This window comes from Musca autumnalis, unplaced genomic scaffold (assembly GCF_047663935.1).
Source record: "Musca autumnalis isolate F117 unplaced genomic scaffold, ASM4766393v1 scaffold_3, whole genome shotgun sequence".
NCBI lineage: Eukaryota > Metazoa > Arthropoda > Insecta > Diptera > Muscidae > Musca > Musca autumnalis.
This window is the reverse complement of record NW_027411866.1, coordinates 25,426,108-25,447,732: the sequence shown is the minus strand read 5'-3', so window position 1 is coordinate 25,447,732 and position 21,625 is coordinate 25,426,108. Positions and strand designations below refer to the sequence as shown.

Sequence of the window (21,625 nt, the reverse complement as noted above, 5' to 3'; positions counted from 1 at the left end):
CATTGGCAAAAAAAAACAAACGTAACTTTTCGTTAAAATGAGTATTATCGTATTATCTGAATTTACCGATTGGTCTCTTTATTAAATTACATTGGAGAGTACAGGAAATCTTTAATTCCTTAAATTTTCTTTAAAATCGTCGTAACGTTCCCTTTTCCTAGTTAATTTATCAGCAGTAAGCACATTCAATGCATTTGCCTTCAAATTCATGTCTACTTCCTTTAAACTGCACGTCGCGTTACCTATACGTTGTCGACTAATCACATTCATTACCAAAAAAATCAATCGTAACTTTTCGTTAAAATGAGTATTATCGTATTATCTGAATTTACCGATTGGTCTCTTTATTAAATTACATTGGAGAGTACAGGAAATCTTTAATTCCTTAAATTTTCTTTAAAATCGTCGTAACGTTCCCTTTTCCTAGTTAACTTATCAGCAGTAAGCACATTCAATGCATTTGCCTTCAAATTCATGTCTACTTCCTTTAAACTGCACGTCGCGTTACCTATACGTTGTCGACTAATCACATTCATTACCAAAAAAAATCAATCGTAACTTTTCGTTAAAATGAGTCCATTACACCACATTAAGGAAAACAAAATCGTATTATCTGAATTTACCGATTGGTCTCCTTATTAAATTACTATGGAGAGTACGGGAAAATCTTTAATTCCTTAAATTTTCTTTAAAATCGTCGTAACGTTCCCTTTTCCTAGTTAACTAATCAGCAGTAAGCACATTCAATGCATTTGCCTTCAAATTCATGTCTACTTCATTGCAGTTCCTTTAAACTGCGAGTTACGTTACCATTACGTCGTCAACTAATCACATTAATTGCAGTCACACACAGGGGTGTCAAGTTGGTGGTTTTCCCGCTACTTGTGGTGATTTTTGACGTACAAAAACCACTGTTTTAACAGGAATGTCAACAGTTTTAAGGTAAAAATCGCTACAGACCTATGGTGCGTATGTGAATGTAGCGATTTTTACCTCGGAACAATTTGCATCCCTGGTCACACATGTAAAAAGTAAAAACAAAATAAAAAAACTATCGTTAAAATGAGTCTATTACCTCACATCAAGGAAGGCAAAATATTCAATTTGTCAATTGGTATCTGTTTTAAACTGTTACAGATGCCGGGCAACTATTTTTGTTAAAACCCTTGTATTGTTTACCATCAGGAACCTAATTTACAGAAATTTCTTAAAAATCTACATTACGTTCTCATTAGGTTGTCAATTTAATCATATTAATTACACGAAGAAAAAGAAGAACAGTGGTAGTGTACAGTGAAGTAATAACAACGCCTGTTACAAAAGCCCTTTGTATCTACTACATACTTCTCAATTTATAATAGAAATTATTGTCTAATTACAAACTAATCATGTTTTGTTTTGTAGTAAAATGAAAAATTACAACTGTTCATGGCTGACTCGTATGGTGGTTTTGTAAGGTATGATTAAAAAACATAGGGAGTCTTTTATTTTCCTTCACGGAGAAGAAGAAGAGTGGTAGAGTACTGTACAGTAATAACACCTGTTACAAAAAACCCTTTGCATCTCTGTTTACAATAGAAATTATTGTTCATGTTTTGTTGTGAAGTAAAATAAATAGGCACAGAAGTTAGATATTTGTTAGTGAGTGCTCGTATTTTGTAAGGAATCGACGACAAACATCGAGGAGAGTTCTTTTATTACTCTACACGAAAAAGAAGAAGAGTGGTAGTGTACAGTGAAGTAATAACAACACCTGTTATAGAAAGGCCCTTTGTGAGTGTTTCAATGTTTATAATGGAAATTAATGTCCAACTGGCAACTAATCATGTTTTGTTTTGTAATAAAATTATGAGACACAACTGTTCTTATGTGAGTTAACTTTAATCGGCAGTGGAATATTTGTATTTTGTAATTTAACAACATGGAAAGGATTTGAGCAAGAGTGTCAAAGAGTATTACTCTTTTTAGCTGTTATAGGAAGCCTGGTGATAGTTATTACTTGAAGAAAATGGGTGGTAATTGGTTATTCATAAATGACAAAGAGAATTTATGATTCCTTTTTAATTCTTTTTATTAAAATAAATTTAATTGAATTAAATATTATTGGGTTAAATGTCGTTTAGAGGCACCTCTCGGATCGGGCTGAATTTTTTTACAGTATATAGCCCTTGACATCCTGAGTACAACGATACATAATTTTAAGGGGGGAAGTCCATAATTCCCGAGATATGGGTCAAAGCCGGCTACTTAGGAAACTTTAAATTTAAAAGAAAGCTTTGATCGCGTAGCCCACTTTTGTCCCTGACCATAGGAGAAAGTCTTAAATCCCCGGCCGGCTACTTAACACTTTCAATTTAACAGAAAGTTTTGATTGCGTAGACCCCTACGTGACAGGCCGAAGGCGGCTACTTAAGAACAGTTTCAATTTCCATAAACAAGTGTTACAAGTATGAAATTTCCGATATGTCAAGACCCATATCTCGGGAAGTATGGTTTTCCCCCCATAAAATTATATATCGTTGGAATCAGGGTCCCAAGGGCTACCTATGGTAAAAATTTCGGACCGATCCGAGAGGTGCTCCTAAACGACACCGGTTCCATAATATAATAAAATTAATTTAATAAATGTAATTTTATTTAATAAAAATTTAATTAAATCATTAATGTAATTTAATTAACATAAATTAATAAAAATTATATAATTTATGTTTTAATTAATTTAAATTAATTAAATTTTATTGAATAAAATAACTTAATTTTATTAATTCTATTGATTAAATGCAATTAAAAATATTAAATTAATTTTATTAATATAAATTAATAAAAATTAATTAACTTAATTTTAATAACTTAATTGATTTCAATTTAATTTTATGAAATTAATGTGAACTTATTACATTAATTTGATTTTATTAAATAAAATTAATTTTATTAAATTAAGATTAAATGCAATTAAAATTGTATAAATTAATTTTATTTTTTAATTAATTTAATTTTATCATGTTTGTAATGTAATTTTTTTAAATTTAATTTTAGTAAATTAATTTAATTTAAAAAATTTAAATTAATTAATTTAGTTAATTAATTTATTAAATTAATTTAACTATGATGAATCTAAAATATAATTTTAATTAATTAATTTAATTCTATTAAATTTATGTACATTATTTTATTTATTTATTTATTTCAATTCATATTTGCCTAGTCTTTCGACCTTAAGCTGTAAAAATTAATTTTATTTTATTGAATTAATTTAACTATCTTAAATTATAGGTATATTATTTTTTAATAAGTAAAACACACAGATATTATCTCATTAATATTTTAAGGACAGATAACGAAGAGAATTGTCATTAAATAATAGTAGGTACATATTTTGTAATGCAACAGAGTAAACAAGAATGGACAGTCTTTGTTTTGCATTGCAAAAATAAAGGGAAAAGAGCTCCACCTCTCAACAAAAGAATCAGGAAGTTTAATCGTACTTTGTGATGGATCGGTAAAGAAATAATTATATTTAGGATAAGTTAACACGACTATGGAGATGTCTCAGTAGTGTTTTAAAACCTGATAATGAGGAGTAATTGGCAGTAAATTATGCTACAGGTTTTGTAATGCAACAGAGTAAACAAGAATGGACAGTCTTTGTTTTGCATTGTAAAAACAAAGCGAGAGAGATTTGGGGCAAAATAATAACAGAAGATTCAGGAAGTTTACTTGAACTTTTTGATGGATCGGTAAAGAAACATCGGCAATAATTTATAATAGCATAGGTAAACAACAATGGAGAGTATTTGCATTACGAACATAAAGTGAGGGGGTGGGGAGGGGGGTATGATGACAGGAGAGGTTGCAAAAGTGCACGTATTTTGTAATTTTTCGCTAAACATACATTGGGAAATACAATGTTTTAAGGGAGAGAGTAACACCAATAACGTCTCCTATAGAAACTTTCTGTATGCATGTTAATAAATTATAAAATAAAAAAATAAAAAAGAATTACAAAAAAATACGGTAACTAGTGGTAGGTACTTTATAACGGAAAAATAAACAACAACAGATTCTTGTTTTGTAATGTAAAATAAGGAAATAATAAGAGGATGAGTGAAATGATAACATGACGATGGTCTACTGTTATCATTCCACCCATTCCTTTATGTAGGTAAACAACAATGTAGAGTATTTGCATTACGAAAATAAAGTGAGGGGGTGGGGAGGGGGAGGGATATTTTGTAATTTGTCGCTAAAGAAACATCGGGAAATACAATGAGTTAAGGAAAAGAATAACACCAATAACGTCTCTTATAGAAACTTTCTATATGCATGTTAATAAATTATAAAATAATAAGAATTACAGAAAAATTACGGTAACTACATAGTTTGTAGGTACTTTATAACGGAAAAATAAACAACAATAGAGTCTTGTTTTGAAATGTAAAATAAGGAAATATAGAGAGAATGAGTGAAGTGATAACATGACGATGGTCTTGTGTTATCATTCCAACCATTCCTTTATAAAGTACTAGTAACTAGTTATTAAACAAGGTAGTTGCATCACCTCAGCTCAACATCAAATGTCCAAAACAAACCGTTGTAAGTTGAATTCATCGTAAAAAAGCTTACGGCAAATTAGAAATTTGCTCCGTTACGTTAAAAATTATCGTAAATTACACTTTTAATGAATAAAATTTAAAGCTTGTTTATTTTTGGTAAAAATATGGACAATAAAATAGGGACAACAAAAAACTACAACATGAAATGGTTACATTTCAACTAGAGCTATCTTTTGTAAACAAACCTAGGGTGACATTGTTGCTCACAACCAAATCGTACAAGTGGTAAAAAGAGAACAAAGAGAGTGCAACAATTAGTTAGTAGCACCTGTTTTAAGCAGACCCTTCTGGGTTTTTTGTTTACAAAAGAACAAAAAATCATACCCTTCATAGAAAAAGATTACTACAAAATAATAGGGCTGTTTGTAAACAAACAAAAAAAAACTTTGGCTGACATTGTCGTACACAATGAAGCGAACAAGTGGAAGACCGACCTTTTGTTTTGAGGTGATTCACACCTGTTTAAAACTAAAAATCTGACCCACATCACGGATACCCATGTCGTCTGTGGGTGACATAATCTGTTTGAGGGAAAATAATAATTATTACCTTTTTTTGTTGTTATTGCCAAACAAAAATGCTTGATCATTATTATTGATTTTTTTTTCTTTTTTTTTTTTTTTGTTGTGTTGAGTGGTTTTAGTGTCACATCAACAATCATTAAATAAAAAACAAACGTTATAATTACAGCTGGCATTATGGCATAGAAAATCAATTTCGGTTTGCTAGTTGCTAGTTTTCTTTGGCTACTCGTTTTTGTTTGTTTTATTGGGAATAAGTGATTTTTTGCGTTTTGTCACCTTATAACAACCGGAAAGACCTGAATAGGAGACATAACGTGATTTTGGTGATTAAGGGGGGAAGGAAAAAAGAAGAAGATAAAATCTTAAAAACACTTAAAACGGATTTTGTTTGCCAAAAATAAGTTTTGTTGACACTTTAGTAAATAAGAAAAGCAAACAAAATTTGGCAACTTTAAGAATTCCCATTCCCCTTCACCTGGCACTCCCTGAAACATTTCTTGGTTTTTTTTTTCTTTTTTTGTATAGTTTACCATGAAAAAAGTTGTCCTGGTTTAAAAAATAACAGGGAGGGGTTCAATCATTTTGGTAGGACATGGACATTAAGCACCACACCTTTTCCCAGCCCCAAGCAAATGTAGCCCCAAAACTTCTCCCCCAGAATATTTTTTGATGAGAAACATTTCCCACCACCAAAAATTTTTGTCTTGTTTACTTTTTATGTGAACTAATTTTGTTTCAAAAAAAAATTTTCAATTTTACGGCAAATGATGGCAAATAAAACTAATAAGCGTAGCAAGTAAAACACTACTAAATATTGACACGCAAATATGGCATTAAAATGAAATGTTTGCTTATAATAAATATTTAATGGTTAGCACACACCGAACCGAGACAGAACACAGACCAAATGGGAACATTTTAGGCCAGAGGAGAGTAAATGAATAAATAAATAAAAGGCCAGCCAGTCCGTCTGTCTGTCAGCCACACCATTGCAAATAAGATCCAAATCAAATCACAATTGTCATCTTTAATGGATTTTTTCAATTTACCAGAAACAAAAAATCAGGACTTGTCTATTCCATTAAATGTGTTTGACATGGCACGACAGGATAAAGAAGGAAGGTGTTGCCCAAATTCTATTGAACAACATAGAGGTACTCCTTAAAATTGTTAAAATTGTTTTCCTTTTAAATAATTTGGTAAAAGGTAATAAAAATTGCTGATTATAGAATAAATTTCCGCTTATAAAATTGCTTTTCTTATTTAGATTGACAAGAACAAGAAAAAAAAAAAAAAAAAAAACAACAAAGAACATAAGGAAAAAAAAACACAAGTCACCAAAAAAATGGTTAATGTTATTTTTCCATTTTTGGGGTAGTGGGTAAGTCGGTGTGTAAGTCAGTAAGGGTGGTGGTTGTTGTGTTTTTGTAACTTCTGCCAGTTATTTATTGTTTTGTTATGGTGGGGTGGGCAGAAGGTGAACGACTTTTGTTTTTAATTAAAGATCGTATTTTTTTTCATTTTAAAACATTTCCGCTTTCAAATAAATTTATTCTGTCACAGGTTTTTATTCCTCCTCTTCTTAATTAATGACAAAGTGTTACTCTCTTTACTCACTTCTAACGTAATTGGATGAGAGAGAGTCTAGTTTTTTAATATAATGGTGAGATGACGACCAAAGAATAACAGAGAGAAACGAATCAAACCGAATTGTGGATTAAACCAGATGTTGACATAGAGCAGTGTTGCAAATGTGGCGCTTTAAAAGGATTTTGGCGTTTCATATTTGTTTGTATTAAAGGGTGATTTTTCGACATTTAGCCAAACTATGACCTCTAATTACAAGGAAAACATGACATAACTGAAAATAAACGGCGAAATGCCGTTAGAAAGCTCCCTTTTTCACATAATGTGAACATCCGACTAAAAAATAACGAAGAAAAACGAATCAAACCGAATTGTGAATTAAACCAGATGTTGACATAGAATAGTGTTGCAAATGTGGCGCTTTAAAAGGATTTTGGCGTTTCACATTTGTTTGCATTAAAGAGGGATTTTCGGAATTTAGCCAAACTATGGCCTCTAATTACAAGGAAAAAAATGACTTTACTGCAAATAAACGGCGAAATGCCGTTAGAAAGCTCCTTTTTCACATAATGCAAACATCCGACTAAAAAATAACAGAGAGAGGCAAATCAAAATGAGTTGTGAATTAAACCAGATGTTGACATAGAACACAGTTGCAAATGTGGCGCTTTAAAAGACCTTTGACGTTTCACAATTATTTCAGTTAATGGCCTTTATAAGGCGATTTTTCGACTTTTTGTCCAACTATGACTAAAAGAAAGTGTTATGCTCACGTAACAGTCGAATAAAAAAATAACAGAAGGGAAATACAACTGAGTTGTGAATTACACAAGAACCCAGCAAAATTTGAAGGAAGGTGTCCCATGCGATGACGTGATTTCATGGCATCGTTTGCATTGGTTCAAACGAAGTCGTGAAAGATCCGATCTTTTCATTAGCATTTGAACCAATGCAAAGGAAGTCGTGAAAGATCCGATATTTTCATCACCACTTAAACCCACGCAAAGGAAGTCGTGAAAGATCCGATCTTTTCATCAGCATTTGAACCTAAGCAAAGGAAGTCGTGAAAGATCCAATCTTTTCATCAGCATTTGAACCCATTCAAATGAAGTTTTGAAAGATCCGATCTTTTCATCAGTATTTGTACCCATTCAATCGATCCAATAGATATGAATTTTGTGTTTTTATTTATACAAATTTGCTAAGTCCCAATTTACATTGGGCGAGTTTACTTGCGGCAATTGTCATTTTGTAGGAGAGAGAGGTGAGGCATTTGGTAACCCTTTGCCTCTCAGCACCCTCTCTCACCTACAAACTGACAGTTGCCGCAAGTAAACTCGCCTAATGTAAATTGAGACTAAATATATAATAATAGTTATTTAAAATAGGCTTGATGTTGTTGGAGACTGGAAACCACAACCAACGTAGTTAAAACTCTCGTCGTAATGATAATGTCATTGCAAAGGGTTGGTGAAAATGACATGCCAAAGCATTGGTGGAAATGACATGCCAAAGCATTGGTGAAAATGACATGTCAAAGCATTGGTGTAAATGGTATGCTTCGGATCCAAAAATGAATAGCATCTTTTGGGGTCCACGATCATATAAAATTCATCTATGAAGATGCTAAAAATATGACATACCAGATCACTTGCACCCTTGATTGAATGACATCTTTGGCATCGAACATTTTGCTAGGAAGTTGGCATTAAACAGTGTTGCTACTGTGGCGCTTTAAGAGTTTTAACGGCAGTATATTTTAGAAATCTAATTTGTAGAGATGAGAATGAGCAGCAGAATAAAATAGAGGTAGGCAACGAATTCAAAGGTCGGCAATTTTTAACGTTGGCGCCAGAAATCTCGCTCAGAACAGTTTAACCTTTGTGCTTTGAAGTGAGACGAACAAAATAAGCAGCAAAAATCTATTGTTTATTCTTCAGAGAAAATATTAATTATTAATTTCATTATATTATTAATTTCATTTTTATATCTTCCGTCAAGTTTTACATTAGTTGTCTAAATTTGAAGGTTTCATTACATAACAGAACAAAATAATAAATAAATAATTGCAACAATAATAAAACAAAAACAATGTAAATATCAGAACTTTTCTAAATACTACAGATCCCATGCGGATCACTACTGGCCTTTAAGGCTGGCTCAAATACAGCAGGTTTGAAATGTAAAACGACAATCCAACCTACATTAGAATTAGGTTGTCCTTGGCTTTTATTTATTTAAAAATTAAGCCTGGCTTTTGCGAAAATGACAATCGCATTGTATGTCTAAGCCTTTCAGAATTGAACGGCTTTCTTCATCATTATTTCCAAATTGGACCTCTTTCGTCTACTTGATACTCAACATTTTCAGGGCAATCATGAATGAAAATTCCGTGCGGAATTTGTTCCCTTTACCCAATTTCACAATTTTTTATTTTCATATTTATGTCCAAAAAGCGAATATTTTTGTCGATTCGGCGAGAATATTCAATAATTAACTGCTTCTAGTGGTTTCCAAAGTTTTAAAATATTGATTTTAAAAGAATTTCACTTTTTTTAAATAATTTTCCGTGCGGAAAGTTCCGAGGGAAATATTCATGTTTTAAAAAAATGTTTGCAGGTAGACAATTTTTATCGCATAAATAAATCGGTTTTGAGCAAATCAACAGACTTTATAAAGCGATAATATATGTTAATCTTATTTTGCTCGTAATAAACGTTTTTATGAAGTATTGCCCTGATTACCGAAAAATCTGTCAACACAACAAAAATAAATAAAAATAATTTTTACATAGTAAAAATTATGGAGACCATATTTTTCTAATGGGAAAAAACATGTTTAAGATCCAGGAATTATCAACACGCTTGTTGGCGCATTTCATTTTCCACAGATTTCCACTAAATTTTCCACAAAAAAGCATAATTTCCCTAATTTTATATAATTTATTGTTATATTCACATTTAGCGCTTTCTGCAAACTCAAAATTGCCAACATTTCACCGCTGTCCGGTAGCAGTACATCCTGCTGTAACTTGTCACAACAAGCCGATGATTAACATTTGTGAATTTAATACATATCAATAGCTCTGTTCCTTTACTTTTTTAATGGTAAAAGAGAAAACTGTCAAATTTGCTCTCTCATGACCAGCTTTACCACAAAAGTATAGGAACGGAAAATGGTAGATCTGGTAGCAATTTCAAAAAGAAACAAAAAATGCAATTTTCTTTTTTTCACTGTTTTTAATTCTGTTTTATCAGCGTTCGCTTTTTTCTTTTTTTAATTTTTTTTTTCAACATTGCCAAATAATCGTCATACAAATGTCGAAAAATCAGATCTACAATTTTTTAGCCGAAGAAATTTGTCTGGTAGCCTGTGGTAGAAGAGAAAGTCATTTTCGTTCTTTCTCTCTCTTAAAAGTTGCTACCATTTTTACCACTTTTTGGGGTTAAGGAACGCTTTGCAGGTTAAAAATTGTAACCTCAGGCAAGTAAAGGAACAAAACTTATGTATCTAAGGGCCCGGAATTTTCTACCTATGTGCCCCAACTACTTATGTTCCACATATTTCTATTAATATATCCTCAAAATGCACAACATTTTGGAATTTTTTGCACAACATTTTTTCATATTATCAGGACAATCATGAATAAAAATTCCGTGAGCAATTTTTCCCTTTCCTCAATTTCAGCATTTTTCTTTCCATATTTATGTCTTAAAGGAGAATATTTTTTGTCGATTCGGTGAGAATTTTGAATAATTAAGTGTGACTTCAGTTGTTTCCAATTTTTAAAAAATTGATTTTAAAAGAATTTTACTTTTCAAAATTATTTCCGAGGGAAATATTCATGATTGCCCTGTATGTGAATTTCATACAGATTTACATGTATTGCCCGGGAATTGTCAGCCCATGTATTCGATCTACCCATTTTCCACAGATTTCCATTTAATTATCCACATATTTCAATAAATTTTTGTGAATTTTTGTAATTTCCTGTTATTTTTACATTTTAGCGGTTTTTTGCAAACACCAAATTGTCAACATTGAACACTCTCCTGTGTAATTCACCGTAACATGCCAATGAAAACCAGATGTTCCTTGGTGGAATTTTACTCATATACATACGTCCGGGAATTTTCAGCCCATGTACTCCAGCTATTTATTTTCCACAGTTTTCCATTTAATTCTGCAATTTCCAACAATTTCCTGTTATTTTTATATTTTAGCGTTTTTTGCAAACACCAAATTGTCAACACTGCACCACTTAGTCCTTAGTGAGTGCATTATAACAAGCCGATGATGATCATATAAATGTTTCTAACGGGAATTTTATACAAATGAATATGCAATCACCGAGAATTTTCAGCTCATGTAATCCAGCTATTTATTTTCCACAGTTTTCTATTTAATTATTCACAAATTTCTGCAATTTCAAACAATTTCCTGTTTGTTTTTATATTTTAGCGGTTTTTGCAAACGCCAAATTGTCAACACTGCACCACTCTGTGTGTTAGTCCTTTGTGAATGCATTATAACAAACCGTTGATGATCATATAAATGTTTCTAACGGGAATTTTATACAAATTAACATGCAAGGTTCGAGAATTTTCAGCCCATGTACTCCCGCTACTTATTTTCCATTTAATTATCCACAAATTTACATAAATTTCTGTAATTTTCTACTATATCCTGTTATGTTTGATATTTTAGAGATTTTTTGCAAACGCCAAATTGTCAACACTACCCTGTTGTTTGTACAGTAGTCATGTTGTTGTGTTACAACATAACGAGCCGAAGAGCATACGTATTTGACCGAGTGACAGTAATAAAGACAAAAACAACCAACAGACATCAAAATGACCGGCCGTCACGTCATATTCCAACAAATGAATGACAACATTTAATAAATTTTAATGGGATAAATGATATAGAAGTAGTAGGGAAGAGAAGAAGGGGGAGAATGGGAGTTTGGCGGTAGAAACATCGTAAAGAATAATTGAAAATGGTTTAATGTTAAGGAAGACAAGGGGGGATAGATGAGTGAACTTATTACTCTCCCATAGCATTATTTTTAACAATTTATTGATGGAACAGAGTTAAATCAAAATGTAACAGTAGGTATTCTTTGTGGAAAGGAGTTGAGTGTGTCGTATTATCCGTTTAATGTTGTTTTTCTTGTTTTGTGCAGCCAAAATTGTTCACAAATAATAGTAATAATAAAATGTTAAACAAATTCTTTGTTGTTTTATGTTTTGCGACTTGTTTGCCTGTTTCCTTTATGTCATATCCACAAATCCACCATTCACAACTTCTCATTAAACTATTCATTATTTCTGCTTCTTTTTTCGTGCTTGTTATTAGAATTGTTGTTGGACATTAGTGAATGTTTGGCACTTTGTATGATTCTTGTTGTTGTTATGTTTTATTGCTTTGAATATTACTTCACTTTAAACAATTCTTTTTATTGTTATTTATTTATAACCACACACATGGAGGAAATTTTTCTTGTTTATAATTTTTATTCTTGGTCGGTATTTCTTTTGTAGTTTTTTTTTTACATTTTATAAATAAATCTCTATATTCAAATATAGACAGAAAAAGAACACAGCCAAACATACAAACACACACAACACTCTTGCTCGCACACACACATTACGCATTATCATCATTAGAATTACATATTTTTTATTAAATAATAAAACAAGCTTATAATTATTAACCAAACCCCATTCATTGTTGTTGGGGTTGTTTGTTTTTTATATTATGTTTTATGAATTGCCTTTAGCACTTACATTTTGAAAGAAAATAAAAAAACGGCGGCGAATACTATGGAATTTTACAACGTTTTTTTTTTTTGTTTGTTTTACGACAAATCTCGTCACCGAGTAGGAAGTGGTTACAACGTTTTTTATAATTTTTCTATGAAAAAAACAACCGAAAAACACACCGTAACACTAAAACGCCTGGCTAACTATGCAAAATGTAAACAAAATCAAAAATTCACCGAAAAGTTAACCGCAGAAGAGAAGAAGTACAAACGAACGACAATGTACTATAGAATTTTAACGCGTATTATTAAAAATAACGCCGTATGTCGGCAACGGCGGCGTGCATAAAGTCGAACGAATTAAGGCAAAGTTAACGAACGTCACGCGTACAACGGAGTCGAGTTGATGTATGATGTTCTTGTGCGCAAGGTCTCAACAATAATACCCCAAAAATTTTAGTCTGTTGTTTGTTTAGTTTTTAGTACACACACTCTCTGTAACTCGCTCTCACTCCCTTTTACTAAAATTTTTAGTTTTCTGCTTTGCTTCGTTGCTCACTCTCTGTTTGCTTGGAGATGGTAATGTGTGTGTGTGTGTGCACGTTCGTCAAGGTAAATTCCAGGGATGCCAACTGTTCAGAGGTAAAAATCGCTACAGCCACATACGCACCATTCCTGCTTTAACAGTGGTTTTTGTACGTCAAAAAAATCACCACAAGTAGCGGGAAAACCACCAACTTGGCACCCCTGCTAAATTCATGTGTTTTTTCGGACAACTTCAGAGTGTGACAGACACAGAGATACAAAAAGAGATAGAAGAAATTTTCTTCAAGAAAAAGAATATGTGTGATAAAGAGAATCACCGCAAAGGTGTGTGAAAAATGGGGAACCTTTTATTTTAAGAGTATTTGCAATGAAAGAGAATGTCAAATAAATGGGTTGCCGTTTTGTTTAAATGTGGTCAACATTGTTGACTCAACAGTTTATTCAAAGACATAAATACAACAAGACAAGACATTTTTTTGCTATCACTCTTCAGTGAATGGCTTTTGAATTTAACCCAGATATGCCCATTGCTTGATCGTGATCATTTTAAAAGTATTTTTATATTATTTTAGAAGCAAATGTGAAATAATAACAGTATGTTTATATGTTTTTTAAAATTTTTTTGAAAAAAGTGTGTTTTTAGGCCACTTTTGGACAAAGGGTTTTATCATATAACTGGGAGTTATGGGACACAAAACATTTGACATATAGTCCAAAGACACCTTTTCGGCATCTAGTTAACATTTTTTCGCAGTAGGCTCCACATCGTGTATGTTTTCGTTATAAAACTACCCAATAATTAATCGGTAATAACGCAAATCATTGTAAAAACTAAGCGATAGGTGGCAACTTCGATGAACTTGACCTCAAAACTCAAAAATAGTAGCTCAAAATAATGGAATCACATAATATCCCAAGAGCTACAGATGTGTACTGAGTATATCACCAAAATAAACGGCACTTTGATAAACATAACATATCAAATTAGCAAGAATTTTGTGTGTCCTATATATAGGACAGTGGGCATATCTGGGTTAACATAAGCTCTGTTCCAGAACTAAAAAGTTTTTACAATTTTTACCACTTTTACACATTTTGCGTTCCCGTACACAAAGTTTATATGAAAATCGTTTACGACATTTACAACTTTTACCACTTTATAAAGTACGGGAACAGGCCAATAATGTAATTTTACGAAAATGTAAAATAAAATTTTTTGTTTTTCAAAATAGTCAGGCTTAATCTCATAGTCGTTGTTTTACAATGCGTGTGTTATCAATGCGAAATGAATGGCAGCGACAATCAAAGACATAAATACAACAAGATAAGACATTTTTTGCTATTATTCTTCAGTGAATGGCTTTTGAATTTAACATATTTTTTTCTTTTATACGTTTTGTATGTATTTAGCCGAATTTAACGATCCAATTGACATGGAATTCTGGAATAGATTCTTGAATTCAAAAATTTCGTTTCTGATACTATTACATGAAATGTAACTCCTAGATTGCGATTTTAAATTACCTGCAACCTGCATTGTTTCTGTTAAGGGTAAGGTTTCTATACATTGTTTCATAAACATTTTTTTGTTGCATACATTTTGTCTAGTCTTATTTCTTCAATGTCTTTGTCTTTGGTTTGTTCTAAAAATACAGGTATATTGATATTTTATAGATAGTCTTCATTATTAAATGCAAGATTTTTATTAGGCGTGCTGAAAAGAACCTTTTGAATGAATTTTTAAACCTTTTTTTGACAAATTTATAAAGAAAATTTTAACCCTTCGATTAGTGAATACAACTTTACCCTTATATGAGGTAAGAGGCACCAAGGGATCGACCCATAATTACTTGAAGAAAATTTTATAGGAAAGTGACAATTTTTATATAACTTTTACTTTCATTTATTACGCGAAAAAATCGAGTAGTTGTCAATGAGAGCCATACCTAAAATTTTCTGAGCGACGTTTTTGCAAAACATTTCGAAGCTGAGAAACGTCATCTTGTGATACTTTTATAGCGGCTCTTAAAATAAAGGGCGAAAAGGATATTGAAGGAAGCGATTGATTGAAGACATGTCATCTCAAAAATAAGCTAAAACAACAGTGAACAAAGATATAACGCTAATTCCTGATGCCTTACAGGGTCTCTAGCAAAAACTTCATCACGCCATAGCGCGGAAGTTCGACTCACGGCGTATCTGTCCTTTGGGATTCTTAATATACTCACCAAGGGCTTTCATCTCCAAAAAGAATTATCTCTCCCCCAAAATTTGTGTTCACAGTGTTATCGGATCACCCCGGATCATTTGAATGTATCCGATTGTTATATGTTCCTTTACGTTCAAGATTCTTCAAGTTTTACCACTTTTTACTCGAAAAGCGTTCCTTTAATTCAGACAACATACAATTCATATGGGAGCAGTTTACAACTTTTGCTGGTTTTTGCCATTTTCAAAAGTAAAGGAACAGACCAACTACTACAACTGTGCCATATTTTTCTAAAATATCGTCAAAAAAAACCAAAAAATTTCAAATTTTCGACGCATTAAAATATGTTGGAGGCAAATAAAATTTCACAAAATTACTTTAGTTTATTATTTAATTGATCTTTTAGTATTAGATAACAATTATCGTGCTCAAAACTCCTCCACAGTCAGCCAAATGAATGAAAAATGATGGAAAATTGGCTTTGAAATTAATCTATTTTAACTTTTGACGTAGAAAGTTTTAAGTCAGATTTAATACAAAGGGATACTGCACCCATGATTTTTTAACGTGAAACAAGAAACAACAATAATGTTATGAGGTATATACAGTATGCAATGTTTATATTCGCACACCCCTCAAATATGAATAAAGCGGTTATTAATTCCATATTTTATATGCCAATATGTGACAACTGATGGGAATTACTATAACGAAGAAAGATTTAAAAATAACAAAACAAATTTGTCATTTATTCCGTCATTTGGGTATAGATGGCGCCTGTGTGGATGGCAAAATTCGTATTCGTACACCTAAAAGCACTATATATTTGTATTTAGATACAAAACACAGCAAAGCACTACTGATATGTAAACCTTAACTGTATCTCTAGGAGAAGAAGGTTTGTTTTTTATTTTTCTTTGAAACTTACCGCTACTAAAATGCCATATAAAGATTTTCAAACTTACCTAAAAGAGAAAAGAAAAGAAGAAAAATTATTTAAAATGATAAAATGTTCAGTTAAAAAATAATTATTACTAATAGTTTTCTTATCAGAGTAAGGCGATGGGTCTCCAGTGCCTTCCTCTGTTCTATAGGCACCTAGTAAGATACATATGCAGTAAGTTCGGACGGGTCAAATTTTTAATACCTCCATAAAGTATCAATGATAGGTATGAAACATATACCAAAACTTGGATCCATATTGACAAATATATTTTTACACCCTGACAATACAAACTATCCCAAATTGATATGGAAATTCTTTAAACTAGGCAAGTCTATAACGTCGTTACCCTGATAGAGGCAAAAATCGTGGTATAGCGGACAACGAACATACTTTAATCGCACCTTCACTTTAAATGAGAGTGTTCTAGAACGGAACTTATTAAATGTTTTCATTTTATTTATTTTTTATTGACGTTGCCGGCAAGCGCTTTTATTGTGTTTACGATCGAATGTAGTGTTATCGATCTTCATTGTGATTTATCATGTTTCTGTTTGTGATGTTGATTCTCTCTCTTTGACATTTTTTGATTGCGGCATTTGATAATTGCAATGCCATTATTCTTCGTATTTGTCTTTATGCAGTCAATGGAGAAGGCGAAAAACTGCGGTAAGCATCAGCAATGATATTTGTTATCTTTGACGTTTAATCCATAACAGAGAGATACATCGAAAATCGGTAAAGAACCTTCAAAATACTTTAAATCAAATATTTAAAAACATGCTTCGTTCGAAAAAATCTCTACCAAATCACCTTTTCTTTTAAAAAGTGTCTTCTAAATCATACTTCCTCGGGGAAAGTATATCCCAAGTAACTCTTTCTTGGAAAATGGGCTTAACAAAGCTCTCAAATAAGAGAAAAGTATCGTACGGAGCTACCTTTCTCGGGAAAAGTTTTTTCCAAAGAACTCTTTCTTGGAAAAAATATTTTCCAAAGCACAATTTTTTGGAAAAATACTCATCCAAAACACCCTTACTCTAAAAATATATTCGATAGCACTCTTTCGCTGAAAAAGTGTCATTCAAAGGACTATTTCTCGGAAAAAGTACATTTTCATGGCAAAAGTGTATTCTAATGTCATTTTTAGTAATAAAAAGTGTCGCTTTCTCAAAGAAATTATCTTTTCAAGCATCATTTTATTAAAAAAAGTTTTTCCAAAACTCTAAGGGTAAAAGTGTCTTTCAAAGCGGACGAAGTACCTTCTACATTACCCTTTCTCGCAAAAAGTGTCTTCTAAACGAATACTACTCAAAGAAAAGGTTTTTTAAAGCTACCTTTACGAAAGAAAGGACCCTCTAAAACATGATCTGAAAAAGTAATGTTTTCGAAAAGAAAAAGAGTTTTCTAAAGCAATATTACTCAAAGAAAAGGTCCATTGAAGCTGCTTTAAGACAGAAAGGATCCCTAAAGGATAAAGAAGTGTCTTGCAGAAGAAGCTTTTCAAAGAGAGGACGCCGTAAAGCATCATTTAATAAAAAATGGTCGCTTCTTAACTCATCAAGAAAAAAAATTTTTTAATAACATTTGCTCATACAAAGACTATATTGATGCACGCTTTTATACTTTCCTTAAAACTTCTTCAAAAGATTTCTTTGTCAAACAAAAGCCTTTAATTTTTTTTAAAAAAGGCCAGGATTTTTTACGCGTCCCTTTTGAGAAAAAGTTCTTCAAATCTTATTTTAAAGTAAACAATCTTTTATAGTAAACTTTCCTCGAAAAAGTGCCTTTTAAGGCACGCTTTTTCAAAGAAAGGTTCTTTAAAATCTGCATTATAAGCAAATATTTTATCCTAAAGGAAAAAATATATATATTCAACTTTTCTTAAGGAAACAATATCTACAAAGAAATGAAAACATGAAAATTGTATAGATTAATAAAAAAATGTGAAAAAGTAAAAGTGACCCGAAATAAACTCCACGATGTAAAAATCGCATTCTGGCATTGGAAAATATATTTTTAATTTTTAAGAAACATACCATTTTTATCCATTTTAATACCTTACACCACCCTGTGGTAAGGGTATTATGTGTTAGTGCTTTTGTATGTAACATGCCTAAGGAAAAGAGATAGACCCATAGTTCCTTCTAGGGATATGCATAGAATCACTTTCTGAGTCGATTTATGCATGTCCGTCCGCCCGTTCGCAACGTACACGTCGCATTTATTGTTCGATTTGGCTGAAAATTGTGGAAGATCATATTTTAGCCTAATGAAGAACGCTATTGGTTTTGGTGAAAATCGGTTCAGGTTTGAATACAGCTCCCATATATATTTTCGGCCGAATTGAGGTATTTGATGCACCAAACACGCTGTATCTGTCCAATTTTGATGAAATTTGGAATGTCTTACAGAATTAGGTCTATAGATAATTGTGCGAAATTATATCAAAATCGGTTCAGATTTGAATATAGCTCCCATATAATTTTTCGGCCGATTTTTGGTATTTAGTGCAGGAAAGACGTTATATATGTCCGATCTCAATGAAATTTGGAATGTGTGACGGAATTTGGTCTAGAAATAAGTGTGCCAAATTATATCAAAATCGGTTCAGATTTGAATATAGCTCCCATATATATTTTTGGCCGATTTTTGGTATTTGGTGCACGAAACACGTTATATATGTCCGATCTCAATTAAATATGGAATGTGTGACGGAATTTGGTCTAGAAATAAGTGTGCCAAATTTTATCGAAATCGGTTTGGATTTGGGTATAGCTCCCAAATATATTTTCGCCCGATTTAAGGTATTTGATGCACCAGAGACGCTATGTATGTCGAATTTTGATGAAATTTGGAATGTGCGACGGTGTTTGGTCTAGAAATATATGTGCCAAATTATATCGTAATCTGTTCACATTTGAATTTAGCTCCAATATATATTTTAACTATTCACAGTGGTGTAGGGTATCATATAGTCGGCCCCGCCCGACTTTGATCCTTTCCTTACTGGTTATTACTCATTTTATTGGAAAAAATCATGTGATTGATATGTGATTCTGTTTAGTTTTATAACAAAATCTTTCATTAATGTTCGTTGTATGCCACAAAAATAATGAATTCGACAGCTAATGTGTTGCGGGTAAAAACTCACAAGATTCCACTCGAAAGTGTATTCGATAACGGATGCCGTAATCGAAATACTAAAAATATCGATCGAAATAACTCGATCACATATGCGAGAATTAGGCCCCAGGCTTTAAATTAAAGTTGGGCAATCTAGTTCCTGGAGCGGATCGATCTTTCTAGTCCCTTTTGCCAAAAGGAACTAGTTCCTTAATGTCGTTCCATAGTTCCAAATAGTTCCGAGAGCGATATAGTTCAGTGAATATTTCTCTTTCATCGTTCTTTTTATTTCCTTCGTTCCAAATAGTTCCGAGACCGATATAGTTCAATGAATCTTTCTCTTTCGTCGTTCTTTTTATTTCCTTCGTTCCAAATAGTTCCGAGAGTGAAGTAGATTAACGAATCTTTCTCTTTCTTTTTGTTTTCATCTTTTGGTGGATGAATTGACACAAAAGTAATTAAATTGCAGCGATGTAACGAGGATGTGATTTACGTTAATTGAAAGAAAGATCGAAGTGCGTTACAATTAAATAAAGAAAATGAATTATACAAATGAATGGAATTATATGCCCGGCTGGAACTATATGAACTAAAGGAACTGTACAAATGAAAGAGCCTGATATAGTTCCAATAGTTCCTTGGAACTAGTTCGTTCCGGAACTACCCAACTCTACTTTAATTGCGACATACAGAGCCGCTACAAAATCGGTCAATAATTTTGTTTTTTGGTCCATTTTAGCCACTAAAGATTTTGATATCATCACCAACAACCAATAAATTTCACAGTTTTTTATTTTTTATTTCACGGGTTAATTTTTTTATTATTTATATTTATTTTATTTCTATATACTTTGCTTTGACCGAGCGCATTGTTTTCTTTTTCCTATTGCCTTAGTTGTCAAAAAAAAAGTCAAATCAACAGTTTGACAGATATTCCACTTATTACACCACGAAATTTGTCGAGCAGAAAGTGGTAAAAGAGAAAGCAATTTTGGCATGCTCTCACTTAAATTTTGCTTCAAGTTTTACTACTTTTTGAGGGTAAGGGAGGGTCCAAGTTAAAATTGTGAAACTGGTAAAACTTTAACCCATATCGTACCGAGGAAAATTTTTTATTATTTTTTTTAAAAACAAAGCAAATTTTAGGGTAATTAGGACCCACTGATGTCAAAAATCAACTCAAAAAAATTTTCCGATTTTTCGTTTTCCCGGAAAGTGGTGTTCGAAATTTCGAACACTGGTACTTAAGCTATATGTTTAGAAGTAAAATAAAATTGATTTATTTGCCGTTTTATTGATTTATTTCACAATTTTTGTATGAAAATATGGTTGAAGATTGGTATTGAGACTTCTTTGGACCTACAAAACTTTTCCCCGAAATGTGTCAGCACTGGTCCACGTTTTGGATTGCCCCCCATAGAACGGTACCGCCCGATTTTCGGGAGATCTCAAGGATTTAGCTGCATTATCCTACAGAAATGACTGTAAATTTATACATATTTAGTCTTTTTTGAGGTTACTTAACTTTCCTCCAGAAATTTGTCATCATAGGTCCACGTTTTGTATATCCTCCGTTGAATTGTACCTAACGATTTTAGGGTATTTCAGGCTTTTAGCCGCACTATCCATTAGAAATGGCTGAAATGTAGTATTTAGTCTTATATGGTGCTATAATAACTTTTCCCCGCAATTTGTCAGTAAATTTCGACGTTTTGATATACCCATCGATATGTAGGTTAAGTACCAGCGTTCGAAATTTCGAACAGTCAAATTTGCACATCTGTAAATTCGCGCTTGCGCATGTAAATCAAGTTTTCTATATTTTGTGAAACGGCTACATATATTGGCAATAATTCCCCATGATTACTTTTTTAATTTATTTTTTTTATAATTTTTTAAAATTAATTTAAAAAATGTTCCAAAAATATAGGTTTTAAAAACCTACCCTTAACATCAAGGGGGAGGTGGGGTTTTCAAGGGAACAATTTTTTTTATTTGCTGACAGATTAGACTTTATACATATACCAAAACTTGTTTAAAATTTAAACTTTTTCATCCATAAATATTTTTTTGAAAAAAGGTGATTTTACTGTTCGAAAAATCGAACACCAAGTACGAAATGGGTTAAAGTAAAGGAACAAAGCTAATGCATGCAACAAACAAAATGTTTATGGAACAATGTATAGAAACATTACCCTTAAAAGAAACAATGCAGGTTACAGGTAATTTAACCCACTTAGCGCCGAGAATTTTTTTGCGAGAAAACTTAAAATTTTTTATGAAAATTATATTTCTGAGACTTTTTAACTTTTTTAA

General features: G+C 32.0%; 1 protein-coding gene across 11 annotated transcripts in view; it reads right to left on the bottom strand.

Annotated features, from left to right (window-relative positions):
- The window catches only part of pico (ras-associated and pleckstrin homology domains-containing protein pico), a 132,563-nt gene that overhangs the window by 78,166 nt on the left and 32,772 nt on the right, over positions 1-21,625 (bottom strand). Inside the window, exon 1 of one of the 11 annotated variants that reach the window (XM_073979215.1) lies at positions 12,514-16,028. The exons of the other annotated variants lie outside the window; for them this stretch is intronic. The gene's annotated coding sequence lies outside the window, so the exon portion shown is untranslated. Of the gene's footprint in view, positions 1-12,513; positions 16,029-21,625 lie in introns of those variants that run through there. 11 annotated transcript variants of the gene reach the window in all.